Genomic DNA, 12,721 nt, shown 5'->3' with positions numbered 1-12,721 from the left:
TTTTTTTTTTAACTTTCAGCAAACTTAAAATGAGTAGTTTTTCCTACTCCTCTCCCTCTGTCTCTTAGTTATACATATGCAGTATTCTGCTACACCAGGCTTTTAAGAGCTGACTCTGTTAGACTTTATTGTACATATCCATAAAATATGGATAATTTTAACTTATGCAAGTGTAATGACCTTCCCTCAAGTGAACAGAAGGAGAAAAACTCAAGTGAGGATCAGAGTTCTGTGTTTGAGTGTACCAGAGAAAGAATTGCAATGTCTAAAGACAAATGCATTTGTTATTCTCTGTTCTTGGGATTAATGTCTAATGGAAAGTCAATTGATTTTTATTGACTTGGTTGTATTTGGATCAATTCCTAGAGAGCTGGATGTACTTTCAGTGAGATTGATGATAAAAATACCTTTGATTTTAGTGGTTTGTATTGGAGCTAATTAATTTTCCCAGGAAGAGTTTAATATTTTATTATTAATTTAAAAAATAATATTTCTAGAATGTTGTTTCTTCAAATAATCATCATTCAAATCTGGATTTCCTTATTATTATATACGTACCTGTGGAAAGCAAAGATTTGGGAAGGCTTGTATATTCATGAAACAGTAATGAATTTAAAATTGAATTATTCACATCCAGGAAGGGATTTAAGAAAAAAAGGGCAGACCTAGTATTCAGAAATCTGATATTTTAAAAGTTCTGAACATGCACAACAGTGGCTAAAGTCAATGGAAGCTGAAAATAGTCAGCACCTCTGAAAACCAGGTCATCATCGTATCAGCTAAGTGGGCATCAAGGATCACTCTGGAGCCCTGGAAAGACTTTGGACCATTATGTTTATCACAGTTGTGATTTTTAATATTCTGCTACCTTGAAGCACAAGAAAATTTCATAAGGCTGATGTTATCCAATCCAGAATTCTGTTAGTATTTGGTATTTCCTTATTATGCTTATAGATGGGATATTTATTTGTGATTTAGTTTTCATTTATATATGTGAATGAAAAATGCTATAGGAAGTTTAACTATTATGGACAGTGATTGATTTCTTTGCGGAACAGAAAGCTCAGCAACCAGACTATATGTTAAATTTTAAACTGAAAAAAATTACTGTGGAAGAAGGATTTCCGGACTTGCTTATGGGCTTGAATTAAAAAAAGCAGTGCAATCAAAAAAGACTCATTTATGGGACTAGACAGGCAGGTGAGAATGCAATTCAATGCACACAAACGTTAAGTTAATTAGAATGGGAGCAATGAATTAATCTAGGGAATTTTTGCTAAATGCAGCAATCATTTACCTCAGTGATCAGGTTAAAGATCTAACTTTGTCAGAAAGAAAATAAATCACTGAGATGGTCAACTCATGCCTTGAAACCATGCAGTTATCCTTTTATATCAGTAGAGACAAAGATTAAAAAAGTTCTGAAAAGGGTTTTTGTTATATAAGCTATTTATTAATGCCTCATCTTGAATACTCTGCACAATCTGTTATCATGCATTGAGCAACAGTGGTCTGTTCTTGCCATAAACAGGCCAAATTGCTGAGGGAAGGTTATGGAAATGTGCTAATTCTGGCACAGAATAGACTAATACCTAACTGTATGAAAAATATGAATGGAATTCGTAAAGTTGATGTAATTGAGCAGTTTGACTGAGACTGCCATCATGGAGCACTGCAAGGACAAATCCTGATGTTTTGTGGAGGGTCCAGTGTACCAGTGTGGTAGCTCTGATCTCCCAGCTGATTGCCTGGTTCCTCAGCCTAGAAATGTGCTTGAGGGAGGCAGCTCCTTTCATTTTCTTCCTCTGTCTTGGGATAAAATAGAAATTCTCACATCTCTCTATCCAGCAAATAGCTCCTTTATGCATCCTGCTCCTTTTGTGCTTTTGGGAGAATACAAGCTTCCTTCCCAAAAAAGCATGCTGTGTAATGGGGTCACCACCTGCTAGCCCCTTGACCAGAGAAAATTGCACAGCCAGTAGGACCCAAGCTCCCAGCTAAAACATCGTGTCAGTGGCACAGTGCTCCAGCCCTCAACAATGATGAACCTCCTCAAGTGCTTCCTTCTAGCAAAGGTGTGAAGCCTGGCTGAGGGTGAGTAGATCTTTAAAACACTTCTGGTGGGCCCACATATATCAGAATCATCTGAAAACAATTGAAAGAATTGCATGTGGCCGTGGCGTTTATGAAATTATCGTACAGACCAGGTCATGGATTCTAAATTCCCTTCTGATCCCACATATCTCAAGATTACACTGTAAATTGAATCCATCTGTTGTGAGAAGTGCTTAAGATCCAAAACTTTGGTACTGAATTTGATGGCAAGTCTTCTTATGACTTTGCTGTTGCAAACTGTGCACAAATAGAACCTTAGATCTGGCACAAGGAGAGAAAGTAAACATGGAACTTAATTTTCTTGTTGAGCTTAAAAAAAGCGCCAAGATTAGGAATAGAGAGGGTTTGGCCTGGGTCATGTTATATTAGTAACAAAAACTCTGCATTTTTGAGAACTCAAGTGGACCATTTTGGAAAGGCAAGCACAAGACCAAGCATATTTAATTAGCACAGACTTGAAGAGGCTCATGACCTCTTCATAAAGCTCCTCTAATTTTTTACATTGTCACTTTTAAAGCTCTGCAGTACTCTATGGATTGCATCCAGTCATATTTTCAAGGATTCTTTCTTTCTCTCCCCTTTCCCTTGTGCCCTGTCTTGTTCTTCTGCCATGTCCTCAAGCACAAATTTGTGTGTTGCGCAAATTCAGCGGTCCCAGTGAATCCCAGTGAACCCCAGTGAAAACAGGTGGCAAACCTCCAGGGGTCTCAGGGATTACATTCCTTTTCTTTCCCATGAAATGAGGCATAGGAAGGAACACGTGTACTCACGTGGAAGAACTTCTTGATGAGAACCATTGATAAGTTCTGCTTAATTAAAAAACAAAAGCAGCAACAGCAGAGCAAATAAGCATGTGGCCAGAATTAGGAGTTATATCACTTTGTGTCAAGGCTTTTCACATATAAATAACAAACTTCTGGCTTCAGAAAGGAAGACACAAGAATTAGTTAATGATGTACAGATAAATAAGTAGACCATCTTGCCTCCCACCTTCCCTAGTTAACATTATATCCTCTCATTGATGTTTTAGATCCATCATGATCTAATCACATACTTGTAATTCAAAATTCCTGGCCCTGGCTACTAACCAGCATCCTGGCATATGAAGGTTACAGATATTTTAATAACTTGGCAGCAACTCTCCCAGAACATTGCCATGTATAAAAAGCGCCGATGAAAAATTTAGCAGGCATTTTAGCAACTTTATTGAGATTAAAAGTATACTTGACTATTTGCAGCAGCAGAGCCATTGAGGTATTCACTCTAACCTGGCTGATCTTCCAAATGGAGGAGGACTGAAATACAGGAATTCATTGTCATTATTTGGAGAATGGGATCTCTGGATGACTCAGAGTGAAATCCAAGAGCAGGCTACTTTTGTCCACTTATCTCATGGGGATAATATTCTGCTTATTATATTTAGACATAAATATTATCTATATTATATGCTTATATTATTAATATATTGTTATATATATAATAGGCATGTGCAGTTTGTTATACCAAGTCATATAACAGAGTCAGCCCTAATAATATTTCCTAGCTTATTCCTGCTTGGTTCTTGTCTAATTTTAGAGAAGCACAAGAAGATTTGCACTCCCTCCTCCCTGCTGGGCATGCCTGGCTCAACACCAAGTGGAAGGCATGTATACCCAGTGTGTCAGAAGCCATGACAGTGCAGGCTGGAGACAGGTTTTAGGCCCCTTGGGCTGAGAATGTGTGGTTTGGGGAAAAAAAAAAAAAAGAAAAAAGATATAAAAGGACAGACTGGAGCAATGGCATCACTTTCAGCATATCCTAGACTATGCTTTTAGCTCCTAATGGCAGCTTTAATAAGGGGCAGTGACTCTCAGACTGCTGTTGACCCACTGAAGAAGAGCCAGGTTTGCACAGGACAGATCAAGGTTTGTTTCCTACGAATAAAAGCCAGAATCCAAGATCTGGCCCATTACCTCCCTGTCTTTTAAATGTATGGGCTCTGAGTGAGGATAAGGATGAAGTGTGCACTGCAGCACAAAGTACCAGTGTAGCCGTTTTTCAGTGGACATGCAGTATGAACAATATTATTTTTAATACCAGTGAGAGTGATTAGCCTATTGATGCAGAACAAAACGAGGGCAAAAGTGCTGCTGGTGGCCTGAAGAGATTCTGATCCTAAGTCCAAGTAATTCTCAGCCCCCCGCTTCCAGTATTGATTTGTTTGAAAATATTGTAGAAATACGAGTAAGTATAAGCAGGATCTACATCAAGCCAGAAAACTACTGCTGGAAGATGAGGTGCAGAAGCAATATTACAGAGCCTGCTGCTTTCCTTCAGTCATTTGTTTAAGTAAATATTGCTAATATAGTTAATCACTTTGTGCTAATAAGGAAAGCTCATCTTAATACTATTCTGGTTTTGTAAGATACTACCTTAATTGTAACTCACAATTAGTTAATTGGACCACTTACTTAATTCAGGTTTTGCTCTGTGAAGCCTCAGTGTCATCACCAAATTGAAAACTTCATATTTAATGCTAGTTTGCTTTTTTCCTTCTAGACTGTTTCATGGTCTTGAGCCTTTCTCCCTATTTCCTTACACCACTGTATCAGTGAGGAGGAACTGGAGCAAAATCACTGGATGTGTGTAGGGGAGGGTGGAACTGAACACACAGGGCTTGGCTCCTACCTTCATCCAATTAACTTACTTAACTTTTGTAGTCTTTGGCAGTAGCTCATTGCACCAGGGTCATGCAGGAAACCGAGCCAGAGCAAGGAATCTATTTGTGTTTTCTGAAACCCTGGCTGCCACATATACCTTCATCGTCCTCTCACTTACTTGCCTGTGCTCTTTAATCACTGTTTCTCTTACCTGAGCTTGACACCCTTGACATCAGTGCATCTCCACTGCGGGTGGATCACTGAATAGCCCATTGCTTTCTCTCCCAGTGACAACCATAGGTGTACAATCTTTGCCTTCCCTTTGAATCTAGCAGTGATTTTTCCCACTTGACAGTGGGCTGCTGCTGCTGTTAAGTCTTTTTTTTTTTTTTGCTTAGATCATACCACTCAGAGGAATTCCTGCAACAATAACAGACAGGATAAAGATTTAATGAACTGATACTGTCAGTGTTCTGTGTTCTGGTGGCTTATGTTTAATGTAACAATCCCACTAACAACAGGTGAGTTTTCCTGTTAAGTGTTTGGAGAGGCTTAAATATCTGGCTGTTTGTGAAAGCCCATTTACACTGAACCATGCTAATGCTTCAGAGGGTGGATTAGCTGAAGGAACTGACTCATGCATTTCCTGGCTTTCGATAATTACCTAGCTTACCTTGAATAAGGGATGCTGAGGAACAAAGAAAAGACACAGCCCTTCAGTTTTGCCAGTTCTCCGTGAAATTATCCTGAAGCCTTCAGTGCAGCAGCGTGAAGCTACTAATGTGGCTTTAACTCCTTGTGCTGGAATTTGTAGGTGATGATCTATGCTCAGTCAAGGACGAAATGTAAGTCCAGATGTTCCCTCAGGGAGATGTAAATCACGCTGCTGCAGCATTACACATTCTTTGTGGGCTAGGAAAGCTGCCTGTACAGGACTGGGAATTCTTCCCTCTGTTATTCCACTTTTGGGTCAGGCACTCCTCTTCATCTCAGGTCTCTGGATTGAAGGGTGGGCATTACAGCCTCAGCAGATACCATCATGCTCCACTTTGGGTCTGGAATCTCTTCTTATTTTTAGTTCAGCCCTCCCTCTTGATGGACTTGCAGCTTACTGCCTACAAACAGAATGCAACAGACTGCATCCTGCCTGTCTGCTGTGAAACACCATTAATGTCCTTGTTCCCCCTATGGGGCTTTTTTTCCTGACTCAGTGAATTCCAGGGAACAATAGCGAATTCCTGGAGCAAAAGTACTCAGTGTTTCCCTTTCACAGCAGAAGGAATTTTTAAGGCTGTCAGTGGATTATGTGCAGTACCCTCTCATTTGGGGACAAGCACAAAGAGTGCTATCATACATGAAGCTACTTACAGTAACTTCTACCAACCAAAATAAAAAGTGGAGAGATTATGCTCGAGAGCCTTAATATCCACTCAGCATATTTGATAATGCCACTGCTGTCGGTATCATACTCACCACAATGTTTAATAGCTGAACAGATGCAGCTCACTAGAGCACCACATGGTAGGCAGCAGCAGGGAGTCCCATTTGACAAGTTGGTTTTGGTTTATTTCCTTCCCAGAGAGCCTTCCCTGGTATCCCAGGTTTCTGTAGTGTTTGGATTTGCTATTCAGCAAACAGGAAAAGGCAAGGGAATTCTCTACTGCTTGTTTCCAAAGCAAGAGACTTTTTTCTTTTTTTTTAGTGAATGTGCTATGAAATTCCTAATAAAGATAATATAAGGCATGTTTTAATGTCAAATTGCCCCCCCTTGATCTGAAAAGAGTTGGGTTTTAGCAGGAAACATGTATCCATATGCATAGACTGTGAGATAGCAACTATGCCAGTTTTTGGAGGTGACTTCCCATTTGAGGATTTTTATTTTCTTTTAACTGCAAGACTTTGTGTGTACATCTGCAAGTCACTTTGCACAGTGAGCAGTAACTCTTGCCTGTAGTAGTGCCATGGGATGCTGCAGTTGTTTGGTGCTTCTAGATTTGCTCTCCATGGAACAATACAGAGAAACATTTTTTTCCGGTCTTCTAATTGCTTGCCTAAAAAAACACCTGAGTATGTACTTTGAGGCTAAAAGAGGATGGCTGTGCTGTTAATACATTCTAAAAATCAGTGGATAATACAGAGGAGATAAGGAAACCGTGGCTGTATGATTTGGGTATTTCTTTCCCGGAAACATGTAAGAATAATATAATTAAGATGGGAACAAGACTAAAAGTGCTGCAAAACTCATGTTATCCACCACATATTGCCTGAAGAAAACAGAACTTCCCTTGGATATATTTCATTATTAATGTGGTTATATACTTAGATAGGTGCTGCCTATCTATGTATATTGGGCAATATCTTCCCCAGAGCTGAAAACTTGTCACAACTGACATGTTGTGATGCTCCGTTGGAAGGAGCTGAGATGCTCCTTTGGAAGACATTTAAGATTTCTGGGGTTTTATTCCTAATCTACTTTTTGAATATTTTGCTGGCTATTTAAGCTGACATTCCTGTGGCATTGATTTTCTTTTCTTTCCTCTTGCTTTTCACTGCATATTCAAACTCAAAAAACCCACCAGCATGTCTCCTTGTCACAGCTGTAGTGTGGTACATGATGACACCAAGCTGTGCTAGTGTGGGAGGAGGGGAGACAGGGGTTGCAAGCGCTGTGGAGAACTGATTAAAATTCGAAATGAGCTTGATAAAGTGGAGAAATAATCTGAAATCAGGAAGATGAATTTCTACAAAGGAAAGCGCCGATTCCTGTACCTTAAGATGGAAAAATCAAATGCACAGCTATAAAATGAGGAATAATTGTGGCCTAGAAGTAGTTCTACAGAAAAGATTGGGAAGTTACAGCTGATTGCAATTTGCTGCAGACACAGACAGGCATCAATCTGGGATGCACTGACAACACAGGGGGTGGCAGAGGAGGCAAAGTTTGATGTTTGCACAGTTCTGCTGGGATCCTAGCTGAAGAAGGATGTCCAGTTTCAAGTGCTTGGCTTTTGAGAAGGAGGTAGGGAGAGAATGCAGCTACTAAAAGAATCAGCAATATACTCTAGTTTATTGAATGCTCTAGTTTATTAAATTCCCAAGAAGAAAATGAAGGAATGGGCTCTGTTTTGTTTATAAAAGAGACGACAGAGTGACTGGTCATGAAAACCACCTTTTTGGTACATACAAGTTATTAACAATCATGACTGTGGCTGATTTGTGTTGCCTGTCTGTCAGGATAAGGTAAGAAACAGCTGGTTTAATTGCAACAATGCTCTTGGGTATTGGAAAAAACTTTCTCTGCTTGATGGCTAGCAGTGGAGCTGGCTCTGTAGGCAGGCCCTGTTAATTTATGCTTTCAAGATCAGGCTCCATTCCTTATAGTGATGGGAATGCCATGGAGACTTCTGCTGTGTGTTTTTGCTAAAGTTAGTCTGCATGTGCTCACTGTTGCCAGCAAGGGATGGGTAGAGCAAGTTCTTCTTAGGTTGCACGCTCCCATTTATGCTGCAGTTTTTAACTGGAAGGCTTGGGTCCAGGAATGATCTAAGAGGAATGCTTGGATGTAACCACAGCAAGGTTGTTGTTATTCCTAAAGACCCAGAAAAGGGAAAGAGTGAGCTGCTGCTGAGCATTTTCTTTTAATATCCATTGGTCTTAATGTCAGCAGCAAACTCTAAGACAGTGTACCAGCACCAGGTAGAATCTTCTCTCCCTCTGCCATAGCAACATCCCCTCCTGTTTAACACTAGAGAACTGCTTTGCTGCTAAATGTGGGAAAGAAGCTTGGATCTGTAAGGCTGGGAATTGCTCCCCAGCCCAGCAAAGGCCTGTTGGTGTGTTCTTCTCTGACTGTTGGCATGTGCCTCCTCGTCAGCTTGTGGGAAAGGTGGTGGTGATGTAACTAAGTTTGCCTCCTCGCCCACCTCTCAAATGTTAGCAAGTGTTTGCTTTGGTTGATGTGTGGGAGTGGTGAGGTAATTTGAACCATCCTGGTGGAAATCCAAAATAACCCCAATGGGCTAAATAGATTGCTGAGCAAAACACGTTTGATTATATTGCAAAAATAACGTGCAGTTGAGGTGAATTTATTTTTCAGCTTTTTGAGCTATTTGGCCAGTTCACTGGCTGCAGACATAGCTGTGCAGCTCTATGAAATGTTTTTTTAAGGTTTCTTGTCACAATAGTACATGAAGTTTATCTAAAGATAAAAATCACTCACAAGTCATGGAAGATAAGCTTTCATGTTTAATTTCTAATGTAAATTTTATGGTTTCTTAACATTGCTGACTATTTGTGTTGCAGCTTTCTGATTTTAAAGGAATGTTGATTTAATAAAATCCTTAGGCTATTAAGAGTTGTCACAACTTCAGGCTCATATCGTGAAAGCTCAGTATGCTTTAAGTGTGGAACAGGTTTTATCTCTTTGGCATTGTTCTCTGTGACTAAATCTCGATTCTCTCTGTGCGCTGTTGTCAGAGGACTGTGTTCTGGGGTTTCCTCTGGAGCACCCTCCTTTAATCACCCTGTCTAACCTCCTTCTCCCCCAGGCTGTGTCATGCAGCTTCACCAGCTTATCTTGCACTTCTGCAGTTGCAGAGGTAGGTCGTGGATTTGCTTCATTGCCCCAAAATATTAGAAGTAGTCCAGACTGACAGTGTACATCCTTTCATCGAGTTGGAAGAAAAACAATGAATAAATTTGTTGCTGTGATTGTGTCAGGATTGCCAGTTTATCTGTCTTGTAATGGAGATATTGTTCAGCATTTCTAATTATGGTATTAATCTTCATTATCCCCTAATACAGGTGTAATATCAGGATACTGGTGCATGGCATTTGTTACTTTTGACCCTCAGGGGCACCAGTCACAGGCACTTCTGGTTTACTGGCAAACCTAATTGGTTCCCTACAGTCCTTCCTTTTCTCGCTGACAGTATTTGAGAGTTTTGTGCTGCCTTTTTCCTGTAATGTACATGAAAAATCAAGACAGGGAAATGGTTTTGCATGAATCATATTCTCCCACACGTGTACTACTGGTAGGATTATCACAACCATTCCTAACGTCGTTAGTATTTTTTTTTTCAATTATAGCCAGGGTTGATTTCTACATCGGAAAAGATTTAGAAAGCTTACTGGAGTATTTTGTAATTGTTTTTTAAGGGTCAGATTGCAAGACAGTTCTGATCAGAGGCACAGTACCAGCCTGTGGTAGGTGGTGTAGAGAAAGCAGAGTATAATCATGCAATCTCTTCAGGAGCTGGAGAAGGTGGTGGAGCCTTCCCTGCACCCCACTCTGCTGTGCTTCCTTGTGGGCCTGACTGCTTCTGAGTAATACTAAATGATAGTGTCAGGACTAAAACTAGTGCTCCTCCTCTTGGTCCTATTGGGGAGGTAATAGCAGGGCTTTGACTCTTAGGGCTGATTTTTAGGCAGTTAGCAGGCTTTTCTGCTGCTTTTCTGCTGCTGTTCAGCTGGCTTTTTTTAAAAAGTCCTGGGTGGGATGCTCATATTTCTTTCTTTTCATTGTTTTTTCCCCTCCATCTTAGGCACATACATCACTCTCGGGAAAAACTTCATGGGATTTCAAACTTGTTATTTTGATCTAAGGCTAAAACCACCAAACCTAAACCTTGCAGAGGCAAATCAAGGGTTACCCATTTACTGTCTGTGAGCTCCTGTTCACTGCCAGGAACTGGCTGTAGCAGGAGAAAGACCAGTGATCTGATCAAGGGAGTTGTGCTCTGTAAGCTGGAAAAATGAATTTTTTCCCAGTCTCATTTCTCAATGGAAACCAGAACGTGGAAAATTTTCAGGATTGTGATAGAATGTAGCAGGCAGAATGCAAAGGGACTCTTTGCTTGGCACCAATAACCAACCAGTGCTGGCTTCAGTGGGACTGGAAGAAACCTGGATTCAAATTCTTTCCCCACCTAGTTCAGACTAGGACCTGATCCAGACTCCCACAGTGTGGCTTCAGAACTCAACTTTTGGCTCACTTTGATGACTGAATCTTTGTTTCATTCTTTGCTTTTAAAAATGTAGAAGGTTTATTTTTGTTGCTGTACATCAGGAAGGAGAGAACTTTGAAAATTTTCCTTTTTATTAAATGTATTAAAGAAAATGTTTTCTAGTCAATTTTGGTGAAAGCACATCTTCTATATAGTGATGCCAAAGTGGTCCTTTTTATGGTCATTATAACCATGACTGCTGTTGCTTGCTTTTTCTAAAATCAGGATCCATATAACAACAACTTCCTGAGAGATTTTTAATCAAAATTCAGGTTGGAGGCTTATTTTATATTTTGTTAAAATAAACAAAAAGGATTCCTAACTGTTGTTTCTAGAATTGCTTAGAAGTGCAGGAGGCAAGAAACTTGTGGAGCACTGCAAGAGTTGCCCAGCTTTAGGAACACATTAAAGGAAAAATGTCACACTGCATCCGCTCTTAACGTGAAACATGGCACATCCACAGTTCCTAGAACCCAACGTGCATTTCCAAAGGTTGAAACCTTTTCTAAATCCCTGAATACTGCTGAATTTATCACCTCTTAGCACAACTGAATGTGTCTGGAGACATGATGATTAAGCACTGTAGTGATGGAAAAGGCAGAACAATTAGGTGACACATTCTCTTACATGTTGTGGAGGGAATTTTCCTAGCTATGAAAGGGGTTTATGAAATTTTTATTACCAATTCTAGCTACCTGAGATGTTTTGAATCTGAATTCTGTCTCCTAGTTGCTTGATTTATTAACATAGGCAACATAATAATTCTCTGTATCAATCACTTGTTATAACACTCAAAAAAAATCAATAATTGTAACCAAAAATTAATGCATTAGAATACAAAATGTTTTTGAAAGACAATTTAATGGTTTAAAAAAAAGTAGCCTTTTACAAGCCAGCTGCAACTCCCCATATTTTTCCTGCTCAAAATGAAATCCTGCTGTAAGTGTTTCAAGACTGTAAATTTAGAGAGAGAGCAAAGTTGTTGGGTTGGGTTTCTGTTGGTTATCATGCAATTAAGAGTGTATTTGACATGAACGTAAATGGGAAAAACTCCCATCATTGTTGAGGCAAAACATTTTGGTCACTTTTTCCCCACCTCACATTCTCTGAATAATAGAAAATAAGTAAGTATGGTTGCCAGTAATAGCGATGTTTCTTGAAAATTCAAAATATTATTTTGACAAAGACTGTGCCAATTAATTTGTTTCATTCTATTCTCATTTCCAAGATATTTCTAGTGCAGCAGGTACTCAGTGCATAATAGAAACCTGTCATGCAGAGATTGTGTATTTTGAGCCTTCAAGAAATGTAAATTTTTCAATTTCACGTTGCGGACCAGCCACGTAAAGATTTTTTTTGCTGCATGGCAACAGAAAAAAAAGTGGTTCTAGCATTAGAGAGAGGTAATCCAGAGGATCACCTGGCCAACATGCAGCTCCTTGATTTTAGTTACAATGAAAATAAAAATGCAAAGAAGTTTCTTCGGTGTTACATCACTGCCCTGTTTGCTTTTATTTTGAACGAATTTTAAATCTTAACCATTTAATTACCTTATCCTTGATTATAAATTTAGGGGTTTAGAATAATGACAGCAATGTAATCACAAGACATAATTTACAAGTAAGAGACATAGGATGAGTTGTTTCATGCCTTTTTTCTTTTTTTTTCCTTCATTAGGGACAAGATTATGTATTTGTTCTACATTCTGGTACTGTTCCAGACCCACATAGTAGAAGTTAATTCCAGTTTCAATTGTTTTTGTGAAAATACATTTAGAAAATGTAACTCATGCCAAAAGCAGATACCTAAAGTTTGTTATGTTGGCATAAAAAACCAAAACTCTTGGATTCATTTGATATACTTTGGATCTTGGTGCCTCTTGGTCATATTTTTAACATTTTCTGCAAGATCATGAACAGTAGGTGCTTATTTATTATTAGTAGAAATAGTATTTTAAGGAAT

This window comes from Corvus kubaryi, unplaced genomic scaffold (genome assembly GCF_017639235.1).
Source record: "Corvus kubaryi isolate FWS band 111438036 unplaced genomic scaffold, C.kubaryi_AGA036_p1.0 65494, whole genome shotgun sequence".
Taxonomy (NCBI): domain Eukaryota; kingdom Metazoa; phylum Chordata; class Aves; order Passeriformes; family Corvidae; genus Corvus; species Corvus kubaryi.
The sequence above is the reverse complement of the archived record's forward strand: the minus strand, read 5'-3'. Positions refer to the sequence as shown.